A 16734-nucleotide genomic window follows, 5' to 3' on the forward strand; every position below is an offset into this window, starting at 1 on the left:
AATAATTGACATATTGTGTGACAATTAGAAATGAAACTAATACTGTAACACAATTTTATTGAATGTAAACATTTTCAATGTCTTTCTCCTTCAATCTCCTCCCCTGCAACACACTGCTGCATCCAGGTGTTCCACTGATCAAAGCAGTGCTGTAGGTCTTCTTCGGACAGTTGTCTCAGAACCTCTGTCACTCTTTTCTTAACTTCTGACAGAGACTCAAAACGGTTTCCTATGAGCACAGAATTCATCTTAGGAAAAAAAGGAAAGAGTCACACAGTGCTAAATCAGGTGAATAGGGAGGGTGATCGAGCACTGTGATTTGTGTTTAGGTCAGAAACTGACGTGTTGTCTTGATGGAGAATGAAAACATTTTTCCACATCTGTTGTCTTTTTCTTCTGACTTTTTTCCTCTCAGTTTTTCTGGAACCTGTTAGTTGACCCTTCTGGAGCCCACTCCTCCAAAATTATACCCTTACTGACAAAGAAAACAATCTACATGGCCTTGAATTTGGACTTGCTTTTTCCGGCTTTCTTTATCCCAGTGACAATGTTTTCTTCTCAGTGTGTGTTGATCCATCGGCGCATATCGATACATCAATTGGTTGAGTAATAACCCAATCAGAATAATAAAAAGTCCAAACATTGATCTACAGCAATGTTTCAAACAACGCTTTTATTTTGAAATTCCCCCCAGCACTCCTGTTGACAGTTTCTGTCCCAGCAGCGTCCTCAACAAAATAGTGGTAGCAGCAGTTGCTGATGGTTTGCGACTGAGAGAAAGAGGATATCTATCTTTCTCTCAGATGTGTAGACAGATTTCAGACAATGACTACACCAGGGTCAGCCTCTCACTTTGTTTTGCCGACTATATATTTTTATCCGTACACAACCACGTATGATAGCGTTCACAGATTAAAACCATTCTCCTCTCATTATGGCTGAAGTAGTGGGACTGTTCTCTGAAACAGACTCTACAGGTAAAAAGAGAGAGGGAAACGACAGCTGCTGCATGTCCCCTTAATACACTAATTTCAGCCTGCTGTCTCATGTTAGATTTATAAAGAAAGTAGTAGAAAAGCACTACACAGTGCAGACCTCTGCCATTAGCCCTCTCTCCCAATAATGACGAATCCTTTAGAAAATTCCTGGATCCAGATGGTGATCCGGATCACTCCCAAAATCAGTTCTTCCTCATGCCTTTTTTCTGAAAATTTCATCAAAATCTGTCCACAGCTTTTTGAGTTATGTTGCTAACAAACTAACTAACTAACTAACAAACCCTCCCCATAACCTCCTTGGTGGAGGTAATAAGCTGTCTGACAGAGGCTTGCAGAAAATGTACATACGGGTGCTTTAGTGTGACCTAAGGAAATAAAAATGTTTGGTCCTTAAAGGTTTTCTGTCTCAGAATCAACATATTTTAACACGAATGTGGATATGATATTCCCATTTGAAAGGTAATTGGGGGTCTTCAAAAAATGGTACTGTAGTAAAATTAAGATCTTTGTCTCCTTTTTGTTAATAGAGATTTTTTTAATGAAATACTGAGACCTGTCAGTAATTGAATTGCAGAAATCACTTTTTTCTGTAATTGTGTGAAATTTGGGCATAAAATCCTCTGATATCAATCATAGGTTCCTATATCCAATCTAATTTGAAATCATATTGTGACAGATTTTGTGATATCGGAAAATATCATATCGTTTAAAATATTGATATCGTATTGTGATGAAACAGGTAATTTGCACCCCTGGTGTTTTCCATGCATTGACTGCCGTTTTGTCTCAGTATTGTATTGGAAGATACAAGTTTCAAGTTTAAAATGTCAAGAAATTTGCTTGCATTTTTCCTTTTTATCAGGAATCAGAAGTTTTGGGACAACTTTGACACACTCTTTTCATGTTCAAATTTTCATGCAAAATTTGCTGAACTGTCTCTTTATAAATGGAGACCAATTCTGCTATCATTCTTATACTGAGTTTTTAATTATTTTGTTCAACTTGCTCAATTTGTTAAATGTTTTAAGAAGTATTTTATATGCATGGGTGCCCAGAACATTGGACATCCTCTCTGACTTTAAAGAATCTTTAGTGCCATTCACACACACAGGTGCGTGTGACATGTTCCCCTACACCTCAGTTAATGTACGAAGTGATTTGGCTGCTGTTTTTTTCAGTTTCACCAAAAATGACAAGTTATTGCATTTCTCAACCTTTATTTCAGTCGTTTTCCAGCACCTTATCATAAACACATGCACTTTAATCAGTAGCTAGCAGTGAACTAAAGACGTCACTTACTGAAAACTTACTGCAGTGTGTGTGTACCCAACCTTTAACACTCAGTGTGACTGTGAACCACAGGGTTTTATCCTCAGCACAGTCTCATTGTTGAACAGCCATACCTTGTATAAGGGTCTAAAGAGGATGAGGTGAAAACACTTTCAGGGGTGGGCAATTCATTAAAAATTAGATTAAATTGCAATATGCCCTACTGTAATTTTCAAATTGCAGAAGATGCAATATCTCATTGACCTAAAAAGTGTTCAAAAATATAATTTTAACACATTTTTGAGGCAGAGTTGTTATGATCTACACTTCATGCAAACATTTAAGTGTCTATTTTTTCTAGAATAATTTCCAAAAAGTTCCTTGATTTGTATATGTTTGTCTTAAGAAAGACATAAAAAGATCATTCAGTCTACTTGAATATTTCATATTGAATTTGTAATGAATCAAATTTGTTGCAATTAGGTATTTATTCAGAATTGTTCACATTAATCTTATCTGCCAAATATCATATTTGTTGTGAAATAGAATGATTTATTGCTTGTTTGTTAAAAAATACAAAAGTTGAGGAACTAAAAAATATGTGCATTTTAAATTGCAATCGCAAAATTAGGGAAAATAAATTCCACTTAGATTATTTTCCAAAATTGTTCAGCCCTAGTTGGACCGCAGTGAACTCTGTGAGTTAGAGGCTCACAGAATGATAACACTGTTACATTCTTAATTAAAACAGGAATGACACCACAGAAGTTCATTCAGCAGCACAGTCTCCAATACTGGATACAGCTTTTGGACAGCAATGGAGGCTAGTACTGACATGTAACATCTGAACAGCTTTTTCTGGGAGAAAGATGGAAAGCTTGTGCCGCACATCAAATAAATATGTTTCAGTGTGGAACTGCAGCATGTAAGCCTACGTGAGCACAAAGAGCAGAAAATGAGATTTTATGTAACATTTTTCTAAGCTGAATTTAAGGACAGAGGAGGTTAGAAACTGGCACAAAAAGTCAGACACGACAACTGTTTACAACCTAACAATTTTCATCCATTGATTGTTCTATTGTGAGATGAATAAACCATTTTCTCTTTGCTGATCATTATGAAACCTATTTTTTCCCATTCATATTTAATATAAGCTTAAAAGATCTGATATTTTGTTTCTTTGCTCCAGGAATAGAAACCAGCATTGTATGTCAATATGAATTAGCTTTTGCTGAATGACAGATGCTTGATTGTTACTGTCGAGTAAGTTGAAATTGAATGATACATTGCTTCCTTCTCCCACAAGTGTGCTTTAGCAGGTCACTTCATCAGCAGCTGTTCGATAGAGGCTGAGTGGTCTGTGTCTGTACTGGGCAAGTGTGTAGCTGAGAAAATGAGAAACAAGCTGTAGCTGAAAATCAGCATTCATAAAATGTATTTTAGTTCATGAAAGAATAAAATAATTAATTATTTTTGGACAAGTTTATCCAGCAGTTTGGCTCCCCTCCAGATGACAAATTGCTCTTTTTTTCCAGACCTGCTGATTGATTTTTTTTCAAACCATTGTCAGCTCATCTCCGACTCTCAGCCTCTGGGGGTTTGTTTCTCACGGATATTTTTTAGACCACTTCTTTGGTGTGAGTGCTGCCTGAGGCTGGAAGGACACACCAGCAAACTCCATGTCTGACAGAGTGGTATAAGAGTAGGTGAGGTCTGAAGGTAGTAAGTGGACTTAGTTGAGTGAATTGCAAACAGTATACTCATGTAGTTTCATGTCTCAATTGATTCAGAGTGTGGCTCATGTTCACCTGTTTCATTTACACCTTTAATTCAATACTAGAGTGATTCATGTCAGCGTGTTCTATTGTTTTTATAGACATAAATAGTGATGTGCCCTTCAAGGAAAATTAATTTTTAAAAGTTGCTTGCAAATATTCAAATAAGATAAAACTTTGCCCCAAATGGACCATAATGTTGATCTGAGTTTGGTAGCTTGATGCTAACAGATAATGGAATTTGTCCCTTACTGGCTAACAGGTTTAGCATCCCTGCATGGCAATTTTAACTTTAGTTTCTTTTTACTTGACAAAGTTATGTAAATCACTCTTTACACTATATTGAAATAGCTTCTTACTTTAATGCTACACGTTTCCCCTTTTGTTATTATTTAATGATTGTAAGCAGCAGTTTTCAGAAGCACTTATGCCACAGTCTGGTGAAAGTTTCGTATTACAACCGGTAAATGATATAGTAGAAATAACTGAAAACACATATTTACTATGAGGTGAATAGAATAAGCTAATCCCTGATGCCACAGACTGGGCTTGAACCTGGGGTGCAACCTGACCACTAGGCCATCTGCAGCCCAGCTACAAAACTACGTTACCTACATGAAGCTTACATATCTAGTGTAGCTTCGTTAGGTTTGGCTTTAGCTACGTTAGCTGGTTAAAGTGTTTTCATGGAGGACAAGCTTTTTTCATGTTGGCATCATTTAGTCGGCTTTATTTAACGTTTTGTAATCAGGTTTTGCAGGTCAGGTTTTTGGCTTTGAACATTTGGTAGCCCAACCCTTACATTCTGCTTTGTTGGAAACACACTGCAGACCTACTGTATTTTTGGTGCTTGCCACTGCCAAACTGCATCAAGCCATGTAGAGCAGATTAATCCAAAGAGCTGGAAAAATGTAAAAAAGTGTCCAGTCAACTTTAAAGTACAGCACAGTGCACAGACTCCCAATCGTAAACTATCCCTTTGTCAACATTATGTCTCATCCTGCAGTACAAGCAAAAAGATCATGAGGAGGCCAGTTGGTCACAGAGCTACAACAGTGCCATTGATGAGGACAGGTAACTTTTAAGGTAAAAAGCCAGGGAATTTTACATGAAGCCACAGATTCTTTGTAGAAAACATTAACCTTTTAACATCATAATGTACTCACCCATTGCAGAAGCAAAAAAAAACCCCAATGAAATCATGTCAAAAATGAAGAGCAAATAATCACCAAAAAGGGAAAGTAATCTTATGTTGACATACTATTCTTGTGTGAGCTCCCAGATCTCTGCCCTCTTGTCTCAAGCTGATAGAAATGTGCTGCATTGCCCAGCATCATAGACAGGCTTCCAGTGTGCAAGGTTTCTTGCCTTTGGTTGGAGCAAATCTGTGGTGCTGCTGTAGTGCGTAGCGTGGTGTAGTGTAGTGCAGTGCAGAGCAGCACAGCTGGGGTGTGTGTAAATTACAGGTAGGACAGACAGAGCAGAACTTTTCCTCCTGAAAATATGTAATTTTCATCAACCATCAAATTTGCAGACAACTGTTGTAGTTTAGTTAGTTAGTTTTGGTCAGCTACTATGATTCACTACTGTAACATGATTTGGCCTAAAAATCATGGTTTTCAAAGGTACATAAACCAGATTATTGTTTCCACAGAGTCAAAACACAAGATTCTGTGAAAGCTTTTACCTGGTAAAATGTATGTTAAAATGCTCTCTCTCTCACTGTCTCTCTCCAGACAGAAGGCCACTTTGATTTTTCTACTTTGAACTGGTGTGAAGGACTCTTAAAGTCTGACTCACATCCCGTTTCCTAGCAACATCTAAAGCTGGTTACCTTTCACCGTGAAGGTGATCTTTTTTTAACCTTAACCACAGTGTTCCTCAGTACTAGGAGACCTTTTTGACATGTCTTCGTTGCATCATGGGGAAAACTAGATAAGCTCAATACTAATGAATCAGATTTACAAACAAATTAAATGTTTTATCATTAAATTAGGAGAATTTTTCGGATTATATTAGGAAATTGTCATTTGGCCGTACCATTAAGAATGACATATGGAAGAGTTTTCTGAACAGATTCCCTTATTAGAAAGATGAGATGGTTTGATCTTTCAAAAGATGTTTTAAATGATGATGGAGAATAGATTGACTGTATTAGAGGAACAGTTAAGCTTGTGTTGTATTACTTAATTCATAGCTTAATTCAGGGCATTCATCTTTGAGGTTAAGGTTAGGTTAAGGCAGTGGTCCTGCTTCAAACTGACTGTTTAGGAGGATGATTAAAGTCTCCTGCGTGATTGAGTCCACTTTTAAACAATGCCGTTTGACTACCTCCTTTGTTCCTGTTATATCTCTGGATGGATAAATGCAAACAGTAAAAGCAGATCCCACTTCTAAATCTTAAATGCACAGCAACTTGATCAGCAGCTTGGTCAGTAACCCTAAGACCCAACTTGTACATCACAGAAAATTCAAAATATGAGTTAGAGGATTTTTCATGCAGTATGTTGTCCAGAATAATCATGTCACACCACAGTGACTCAGATATCATGGATGCAGTCTTGTAATGATACATCATGATAACTTGAATGAAGAATATGAATTATTTTTACCACTGTCTGGCATTATCCTGCTCTCTTCTTGTATCTGGCTGTCAGCTTCTTCTTCGGCTAATAAATGTACGATCTGATTACCCTCACTCATGTTGTTAACATTTTAAGAAAGCCAGTATTGAATGTTGATTTCACATAGGGCTCAAACTCCAGCCTTTATGTTTGACACTTGTATATTTTGCATTTTCATTTTCTCTAATCCCTAGGCTGAACGTTACATCAGACCATTATGCTGGAGGAGAGAGAGAGCGCATATATGATCATAGAGAACTCAAAAGCAGACCTTTCTATTTCTACAGTAGTCAGCCAATGGGGAAAAGTAGCCAGGTATGTGGGTCTGAGAGCTTGCCCACCCTTAGGTCATTAAGGTGTTGCATAAGTAAGAGGCGATCTGGGGGCCCACTCAGGAAAGTTTTAGCATCCATCACTTAGTTCCCTGCAGTCTGATAAATATTTTAGCACTAATTTATGGTTGCAATTCAGTTATGTTAAAGGAAAACATGCATTTATTATTCTAAAATGTTGGTACGTCATATGGTTGAAAGATTTAATCTGTTTTTTTTTTACATGGCCATTTTAAAAATGTTTGATAGTCTGTGCCTCTGACTAATGGCAAACCTATGTGACAGAAATCAACCTTTTCTTTGTAACCCAGCCCTGTAGATGTTCTCTTCCTGATTAAAGGGACCCAGACTCTCCATTTCATTGAAGAAAAGCAGACAAACCAGAAGAGTGGCATCCCTGTTTCATAAGAGCCAATACCGTTCAGAGGTCATAGTCCTGCTTCCTTGTTCCTTGTTGTGTGAAAGTCCCTCAGAGTGTGCATGTTGAACACATTGAACAATTGAAGAGTGAAAAATGTAGAACTGGAAGACAGTCTGTGGCATCTCCAGTCTGCACCAACACTCAGTTGTTTACAGAGGACAGTTAATGCAAACAGAAATCATATTAAGACTCATGTTGTTTAATCATTTGCCTGGATTGAGTCTGGCTACTGTGAAGAAAGTGCACCAGATTAAATTTTACAGTAGTTATTGGAAATAAATACGTATAGCTGGATACTGGGTGTTTTCAAGATAACATGACAGAAACAAAAACTAAATGCTTATTGTTAAAGGCCTTGTTAGATTTATACTTTAATAAAAATAGCTTAAGTAAAATGTTGGATGTTTTTTGTGCCTTAAAAGATAAACATACTTCAATTGTATATTATCTAGTTATGGCTGTGATATTTTATCTTAAAAATTAATGTAGTGATGGCCAACTGCCTACACAATTTCACATTTTAATCTAAGGTTAATCAAACCAAAAATGACTGTTTAGCAGTGTTTTTGTTTTGAAGTGTCCAGGTGGATTTCAAAATGTCAGTTCAGAGACTGTAAATTGGACATCTGTAAACCAAATGACTTATACGCCATTTGATTTTTTTTGTCATGTTTTACTAAAACCTCTCAAAATTTTTCATTTATATTTGATTATATATCTGAAAGAAATTAATAATTAAATATTTGTTAGGAAAAATCCCAGTTACACCAAATTACTTAGTTTGGTGTTTTCTAAATAAAAACGTCACAATAAGACATCATAATTCACACAAATGTTTCAACTTGCATTTTATTAACAGCAGCTGACTTTGATGCAATTTAGGAGGTTGTTCAGTTAAAGTGAAGCATTGATGCAGCCCTGCCTCTGTTGCAGGTATATTGCACAGACGCACCTGTCAGGAGGTTGTTTTGATAGCAGTGGCTAAACTTCCATCTCTCAGACGTGCTTTCACCTCAATCCGCATACAAGAGGGATGGAAAGAGGGGCTCCAAAAATGCAACCTTTTGCCTCAGTTCAAAAGTGTGCTAAGATAAGGCGGAGTAAACCCGCCTATAAACAATGAGCCCTTACTACTGGGCTTTGTTATTGAGATTCTCCTCTTTCTAACTGTCTAATGTGACAAAGTTTTCTCCATCTTTTGTGCGTTTAATGAGTGTGTTTTCGCTTAAATTCCAAATGGCCAGATTATGGAAGGTGCAGGCAATCGCCTACCTTTGCCTAATGGTAAAGTCTGCCTCTGTTTGAGAGTGAAGGCTGTCTCCAGCTTTATGAGCATATGTGTTTTTATTTATTTATTTAACCTTTATTTAACCAGGAGAATCCCACACAGTTAAAACATACAAACAAAATTAAAACAACATTTAAACATAATGAGGAATCACAGATTATGAAAAACAATTGCACATTATTGAATGCTTTTTGTGTTGCTGTTATACAGGGGAAGTGACTTAATGGGGGATGGGGACAAGGAGGGGGGGGAAACCGGAGTGAAAGGGGCAACAATTTTAGATTTAATTTGATTTAACTGAAAATCTGTACATCTCATCAATTTTTTTCATGGTACCAGTTTCAAACTAGTACACCCAACAAGTCTTCTGAGAAGTATCAAGGACAATTTGAGCAATGGTGTGATGTGCAAATCGAGACAGACAGACACATACACACAATGACACTGCCAATTATAGATGTAAGATAATGTATGTCAAAAATTTAAGGTGGGGCAAAACATCAATACTGAAATATGTTGTCATCTTGTCGTGTGCTATATAAATATAGTATTGCTGACTCCAAATATCAGGATTTAAATGTATGTATTACAATCCTCTAAACAAATTCCCTATCAGTTGCACTAATCACATCATTATCCCATGACTCCTCGCAATGGTGCTTATGGCATGAATGAGGGTAACATTAAAGGTCACATATTATGCAAAAAACACTTCAGGTTTTTCTAGCAAAAATATGTGCCCCTGGCCTTTCCACAATCCCCCCAAGAATCAGACCCCACCCTCTATTAGCCCTCCCCACTTTGAAGAAAGTTCCGCCCCCCTCTCCTGATCCTCCTCTTCGCTGGCAGCTGAGAGGAGGATGAAGTGTAATAAAAAAAGGATAGTGACACAAAATTGTATTTAAACTTTTTTAGGGGCAGTTTGTTTGCTGTTAACCAGATCATTATATCATTCTGTTATTATCATCATATATAATATCATGTTATGATTGTCTTGCAACATGTCAGTTATTGGAGAATTGCTGTATCTTATTATTTTAGGCCATGTGTGTATCGTATCGTGAGTTACCCTGCAATTCCGAACCCTATTAAAATAATGAAGGAGTTTGAATCTTTTGGTGTGTGTAAGGGTGTTTCATGATTTTGGTTAATGGAGACAACTGAGCTTCTGTGACTTTGTTATTTGCGTGATGGTTTGCATAAAAAAAGCTTCAAAAGGGGATCCAGATGGTTTCAAGGATTTTACCAAGGATTAGTCATTCAAACTTTACTGAAACCATTAAAAGCAAATAGATTAGAAAATAGATTAAAAAAAGACTTTAAAATCAGCACTCATGAAGCTGGTGCATGTCAGCTAAAAGTGAGCTAATATCCTAATAATTCTAGCTTGTTATGACAGCAAAGTTCTAAATTGATTTTAATTTATCATGGGTGCCTTAAACGCCAGCTTTAAGAGCATTGCAGAAGTCAAGTCTACTTGGCATGGATGCACAATGAAGTTATCTGCCATCCTGGAGGGACAGAAATGGCCATTCCTCTGTTGTATTTCTTAAATGAAAACAAATACAAAAAAATGTAATCTGTACATTTCTGCAGGTCTGAAAGACAACGAGCCTGTGTAGTTTTTATTTCGTAAGTCAGGGCGGGGCTGTATTCATGAAGGTGATAACTGGGAGTGTTTTGTAGGCCATCTCACTGACAGGTGAGTGGAGTAGGTGAGGACGGAGCAGGTCAGTGAACACACGGCACACTGTGCCGAAATGACAGGGACTCAGTAAAGCTTCCCGGCCTGTCTGTGGAGGAGGGGGGTGGGGAGAGGGAAGTAATCCTCTGGCCATCTGCTGCTTTTGCTGTCCCGTGTGTGGTTATGCTGCTGTGTGTTTATGCTGCTGTGAGTGTGTACTACTTGGTCTCACGTGGGACAGTGAATTCACTTCCTTTTCTCATATGATAATACTACTTCCTGGTATCAGACTTATCTGCCTCTAGCAGTTTCTCCTCATGCTTAGTCTTCGCTGCACATCACTTTACTGACAAAAGTGGTCAAATATTTATTTTTCGTATGGAACTTTAAAGAGAAATTCACAGCTGAGGAAAGAAAAATGGACAATGCTTAAATGAAGTGTTTGTATTCTTACATAAAAAAAAATCAAAATCACAACAGGAAACATTATACCTGCTCAGCATTAACATGTTAGCATTGCCAACGTGAGTACATCCTCAGCAATCCACTTGACATGGATGAAGACCCTTAGTCTTTTTAGTCTTAAGTACACTGATGAGCTCTATCTGCACATTTAAGTCTTGACAGAAAGGTACTGAAAATATGGGAGGCAGTATTTGTACACAACACAACACACAGACAGGACCTCCTCAGGCTGGCTCCACTGTTGACACTGCTGCGGGTTGTCCCCCTACATCTGAGTGCAGCATCAGCAAAGCACATCCTCACAAACTTACCTAAAGTGGATGCAAGATGCAGCATACTGCAGCAGGGACAACAATGCTTGTTCAAGGACAAAATCACAGACCAATTATCCACATCTGGATGGTGTCTTTAGCACTGCACAGCCACTACATGAGGCCCACCTGGCAGTTATAAGCCTCTGTGTGGTGTGCAATTGCCAGACAGTGGAAGTACAGTGGTGGGTCAGTAAGAGGAGCCAGTGGTGGTGTCTGTGGTAGTGTGATTCATAGAAATGTTATAGGCAAGGGCTGACCTTGAGGTATATAATGACCTTGACTGTTGAACTTTAACTTCTAATGTCTAATCAGTTCATCACCAAACATAGCGTCTTGTCTGATGGCCAAGAAAGCACTATTTTGGTCTCATCAGACCACATAACTTTCTACTTGACCATGGAGTCTCCCACATGCCTTTTTGCAAACTGTACTCAGGATTTAATGAGTTTTCTTCAACAGTGGTTTTCTCTTTCTGCTCTTCTATAAAGCTTTTACTGGTGAAGAATCCGGGCAACAGTAGTATGCAGAGTCTCTCCCATCTTAGCTGCTGAAGCTTGTAACTCACTTAGAGAAGTCGTAGGTGTCTTGGTGGCCTCTCTCACTAGTCCCCTTCTTGCAAGGTCACTCAGGATGGCAGATTTACAATATTCACTCCATTTCTTGATGATGGATTTAACTGAACTCCAGGGAATGTTCATTACCTTGGAATATCTTTGTGTCCATCCCCTGACCAATACTTTACAAAAACCATTTCTCTGAGTTGCTTGGAGTGTTCTTTTGCCTTCATGGTATGATGGTAGCCAGGAAAACAGATAAACCAATGACTGGACATTCAGACACAAGTGTCTTCATTCTACAAACTTCACACAGTGACACATTCAGTGCACTCAGGTAATCCCCATTTCCCTAATTTTAAAACTACTAGCACCAGTTGACTGGAGCTCTGTTGAATTACTGTAGGTCAGTCACTTTAAAGTAGGGGTGTAATGGTACGGAAAAATTTTGGTTTGGTATGTGCCTCAGTTTTAAAGTCACGGTTTGGTACTTTTTCGGTAAGGTAATTAAATTGACTAACAGAATTTTTTTTTTTTTGGTGTTAAATTATATTAAAATAAATAGGCTGAATAAACTACATTTACATTTTTAATAATACTGCAACCTCCTTCTGAATGGTCAGTTAATAAAAATTTGAATAAATAATTTTTGAGCTACTAGGTTATTTTAATTGATATATTTACATATTTCTACCCATTCTTAAATACTAAAATTTCCCAGCCAACTTGAACACATCATCATACAACTGTAAGTTAGCTTGGTAAGTATACTAATTCATGTCTATCCTGCCGATTTCAACACAGACTTCAGCTCTGGATTAATTTTTTAACCAACTGGACCTGCTACAATGTTTGGGAAGCCGTGTGAAATCTTAGGATAACTTTATCTATTACGCAGCTGTAGACATGAAGGAGTCTCCTCTCTCCCTCCTCCAAGGATGACAGTTGAAAGTAAAATTAATTTGATTTACGGAACCAGAGCACCATTGTTATGATAATAGTTTTTAATCATGGGCAGTTAATAACCAGCTGGTGAGACTTTGTTGTTCCTCCTTGTTATAGTGACGTTCTTATTTGAACGGTGCTTTTTCAAATGCTTTGATCCACTGGACGACGTGCTGTCAGCGACACTGCTGAACAATGTCAGCGCTACTGTTGTTGTTTTTGTCCACAGTGTTCCCAAACAGGACACTTTAATTCAGGCTGTTGCTGTTGTTTGCTGTGGTTGTGTGGTTGCCAGGACAGTGTGACGGTGACTTGTTCTCTGGTTTTCCGTCTATGTATGAGCTTCGTTTGATGTGTATCCGTTCAGTACACGTCTGTACTGTACCGAAAGGCCCGTACCGAATGGATACAGTAGGAATACACGCACCTTTACACCCCTACTTTAAAGGGGTATTTATGCAATAACCTATTTTACAATACATAATTAGTTTGACTGACATTATTTTTTAGAAATTTGTTTTCACTTTGACATTGAAGAGGGTTTTTTTTTTGGTATTTTTTGTCAAAAAGCCAAATTATATTGACCATGATTGACTTATGAAATCAATGAAAGGGTGGATATGTTTTATATATACTGTTTGTCTGTCAGTCCTGCCAAAAACTCCACAGACTTACTTGAATTAACAGCTGGTATTGGTTGTAAATATAGTCACACAATTAAGTCAGGAACATGAAGCCCAATAACCTTTCACTGCTGACCTCCAAAATCTGATCATTTCAGTACCCTGAGCAATAGTAGGCATTTGTAAAAAGTTAGAAGAAATTCCCTAAAAGTATTCTTGGGTAATGTATGCACAGGAATGGCCCGGGTGAATGTACGTGTGATGGAAACCTGAAAACATAGGGCCTTTGCACCAGCGATAGCCAAGCTGGAAGAATGCTAAATGGAAACAAGATTGGTATTTTGATTCTACAATTGTCCCATAAGCTACATTTGTGGCTTTATTTATAATAGTTACATATTTGATGAGTTTATTTTGACCGTAAATAAAAATTCAAAACTGACATATGTGTGAGGACTCTTTCTGTTCCTAGCAGCTGCTTAAAAAACTATCTATGGACACAGTGACTATTGATGTCACTCATATTTGTTCTGATCCCATAATTACCATTGTAGTAACCCTTTTAAGTGTAGCCTGTCTGTTATTAACATCCGGCATTTTTGGTAGTTTCATGTTGCCTGAGCTCCCATACAGGATGTACCCTCTATAATTGCCCTCTAGCATATTGTGCATTGTCAAATATACAAAATGGTCTTCACGCAGCCAGTCGTGCATGTAACCTACCCAATTAGAGTGACATTTTGAAATTGATTGATGAAACACACAATCAAGCCTGCTCTGCAGGTGTAGCCTTTAAAAGTAAACACTTATCAGTACATCCTCTTAGCCAATGGTGCACAGATGTACAAACAGTATTTACCAGCACAGGGATGAATTGCAGTCTTCTCCTGGAAAGCTGTTATTTAGAAGCTACCTTGCATAATTAAACATTTGCTTTAAGCATCCATTGGACCGTATGTGTTAGAATAATAATTAAAACTGTCATCTGTCTGTTATAGATCTGTGGCAGCTGATTAAATGTGAAGTATTGCTCAAGAGTAGTTTATGCAGTGAACTGTATTTTATTGTTGTTTCTCTGTTAGCTAAACTGCACAGTTGTTAATAGACAGTGAAGAAGGATAAAACAGTGAAGGGATGATGTGAGTGTGTGTTCAGATAATCATATCATCACCTATAGGCTCCAATCTCTGGACCCCCTCCAAGTGTTTCCCTCTTGGACTTCTTAAAGCGTCTCTAATTGGCTCATTAGCGTGGTTAAACCAGGACGCAGCAGGAGGATAAGTCTGTTAGTCTGTAATTATATATGCTGATGTGAGGTGTACATGCTGCTCCGTATAACTGATGATCTTCAGAAAGACGATACCCATCAGGTGGAATTTAATGACCTAAAAGCCTTCTTTCATGTGTTACATGAATGATGAATGGGATTGGAATAAGCTCATCAGATAATCAGTGTTTAGACAAATAAACTAAATAAATGGTGTCCAGAGCCAAACACAAATCCTACGCATACAGAGGCCTTGAATCTGTGAATGAACTCAAAGAGAAAAATCACTATATTCACAAGTTTCACAAGAAGAATGAGAATGAGAATTTAGAGTAGAGAATGAGAGTCACAGCCCTTATACAGTGATATCACCAGCCTTCTATCCTCCTTGCAGATTTAGGTCCACATGTCTGTATCAAATGTGGTGTAGAGCAAAGATCTGGCCCCTCCAAAAAATCAAGATGGGTCAGGCAAAGAATTGAACCTGTAATGTGGTAAGATGTCATATGTCATACCTGCACTGCTCATGCTGACCATAAACAGCAGTGAGAGAAGACCCATTAACTAGAGCTACAGCACTAAATAATGTCAGACTGCTGTGTCACAGCTTAGACAAATAATGAAAATATTGGTAATTTGTTTAACCAACTAGTAATCTGGTGCCTACTAGTGATAGTGGCAACATTTAATCAGTTCATTCTGTCATCATGCACATCCCTAATGTCAATCAAATGCTACAACATTAGCCTCTCACATGGGCCAAGGGAAAATAAACACCTTTAAAATTATTTGCATTTATGTTGGTGTTTGAGAGTTGATGAGAGAAAGAATCACTGATAAAAAGGCATAGAATACTGACAGTTTTTTATAAAGTAAAAATAAAATTACCCAGCTATGTACAACAAGTTTTCCACCAATCCACAAACATACACGTTAGTTCCAATATTCTTGCCAGATGGCAATTTTAGTAAATATAGATTATGCCATGTAGTCAACATATAATTTGGCTTTAAATGACCTGTTGCTAATTTGGTATGACTTTTTGAATTTAATAATATCACAGTGTTCTTGTGTTGTAAGTTCTTGTGTGAACTATGGAGCCCCACAAAATAGCCTGTCAGCATCATTTCCTTGTTAGAAAATGGTTTAAGAATGGACAGTAGTATAGAAGCACCTACACAGTGCTCAAACACAGCTCAGTCTCTCTGTATTGAACCACACACACACTAAGAGATTCGCTCCTTGATGTCTGTAGGGGCTGCCTTTTAATGGATGTGAAAGGGTGTTAATGACATGGCCACCAGGCTGCCAACCTCCACACACTCAGACCCACTGTGAGTCGAAGGACTGGAGTTAAAAATAGATCCACGGTCTGGCCTCTTGTAATGACACTGCTCTGGTCCATGCCTGTCTGCCTGCCAGCTGTGTGTGCTCGACCTGCTGCTGCCAAGCTGACTCTTTAAAGGTCCTAAAACAGAGGAATTATGGATGGAAGACAATGAGATTTAAAGGTGCTTCATAACAAAATTGTATCTTTTTTGTTGATAATACCTTTCTAGCTTGTTCATATACTGCGTATTGAGATTAAGAGATTAAGGGTCATCATGAAAACAGCTGGAGGGGACTTCCTCGAGGTCTCTTGAGCAGCATCACGACCTCTGAAATAATTACAAGTTAAAAATCAAAATGGTAGTTTTAAACTAACTAAAATTTGAGGCGAATATCTGAAATATCATACTGTGTTACTGTCTAGGGTCAGGCCACCCAACCAGTAATAAAACTGTTGTTGTCCATGTACAAACAGAGCCTAAAAACACTGGATCAGAAGCCGATGAAATAGCACCATTGTAAAGTACAACAAAAGTATAATTTATTGAGCTTCATTAAACTGACATTTAAGTGTGTGTAAACTGTGTGAATGATCTTGTACCACGTCTGGTCATTGAAATGATGTTGAAGAACAATAAACCAGCAAAATGCATAACAACATTTGGCCAGTCCTCTTTCTCAGTTAAAGGCCCGCAGATCTGGAATACTCTCCCATCAGAAATAAAAACTAGGGCCCTATGATTTCCGCGTTATCACAGAATTGGCCAATAAAAACAGAATCTATAATTTAACACGGAAACCACGGAAATTGAATGGATTTGACTGAAATGCTATGTTTTTTAGAAA

The 16734-nt window shown here is 37.9% G+C and overlaps 1 protein-coding gene across 1 annotated transcript in view; it reads left to right on the forward strand.

Moving 5' to 3' along the window:
• LOC121509581 (protein unc-13 homolog B-like) overlaps positions 1-16734 on the forward strand; it is a 260714-nt gene that overhangs the window by 780 nt on the left and 243200 nt on the right. The window lies entirely within an intron of this gene.

Source organism: Cheilinus undulatus, linkage group 5 (genome assembly GCF_018320785.1).
Source record: "Cheilinus undulatus linkage group 5, ASM1832078v1, whole genome shotgun sequence".
NCBI lineage: Eukaryota > Metazoa > Chordata > Actinopteri > Labriformes > Labridae > Cheilinus > Cheilinus undulatus.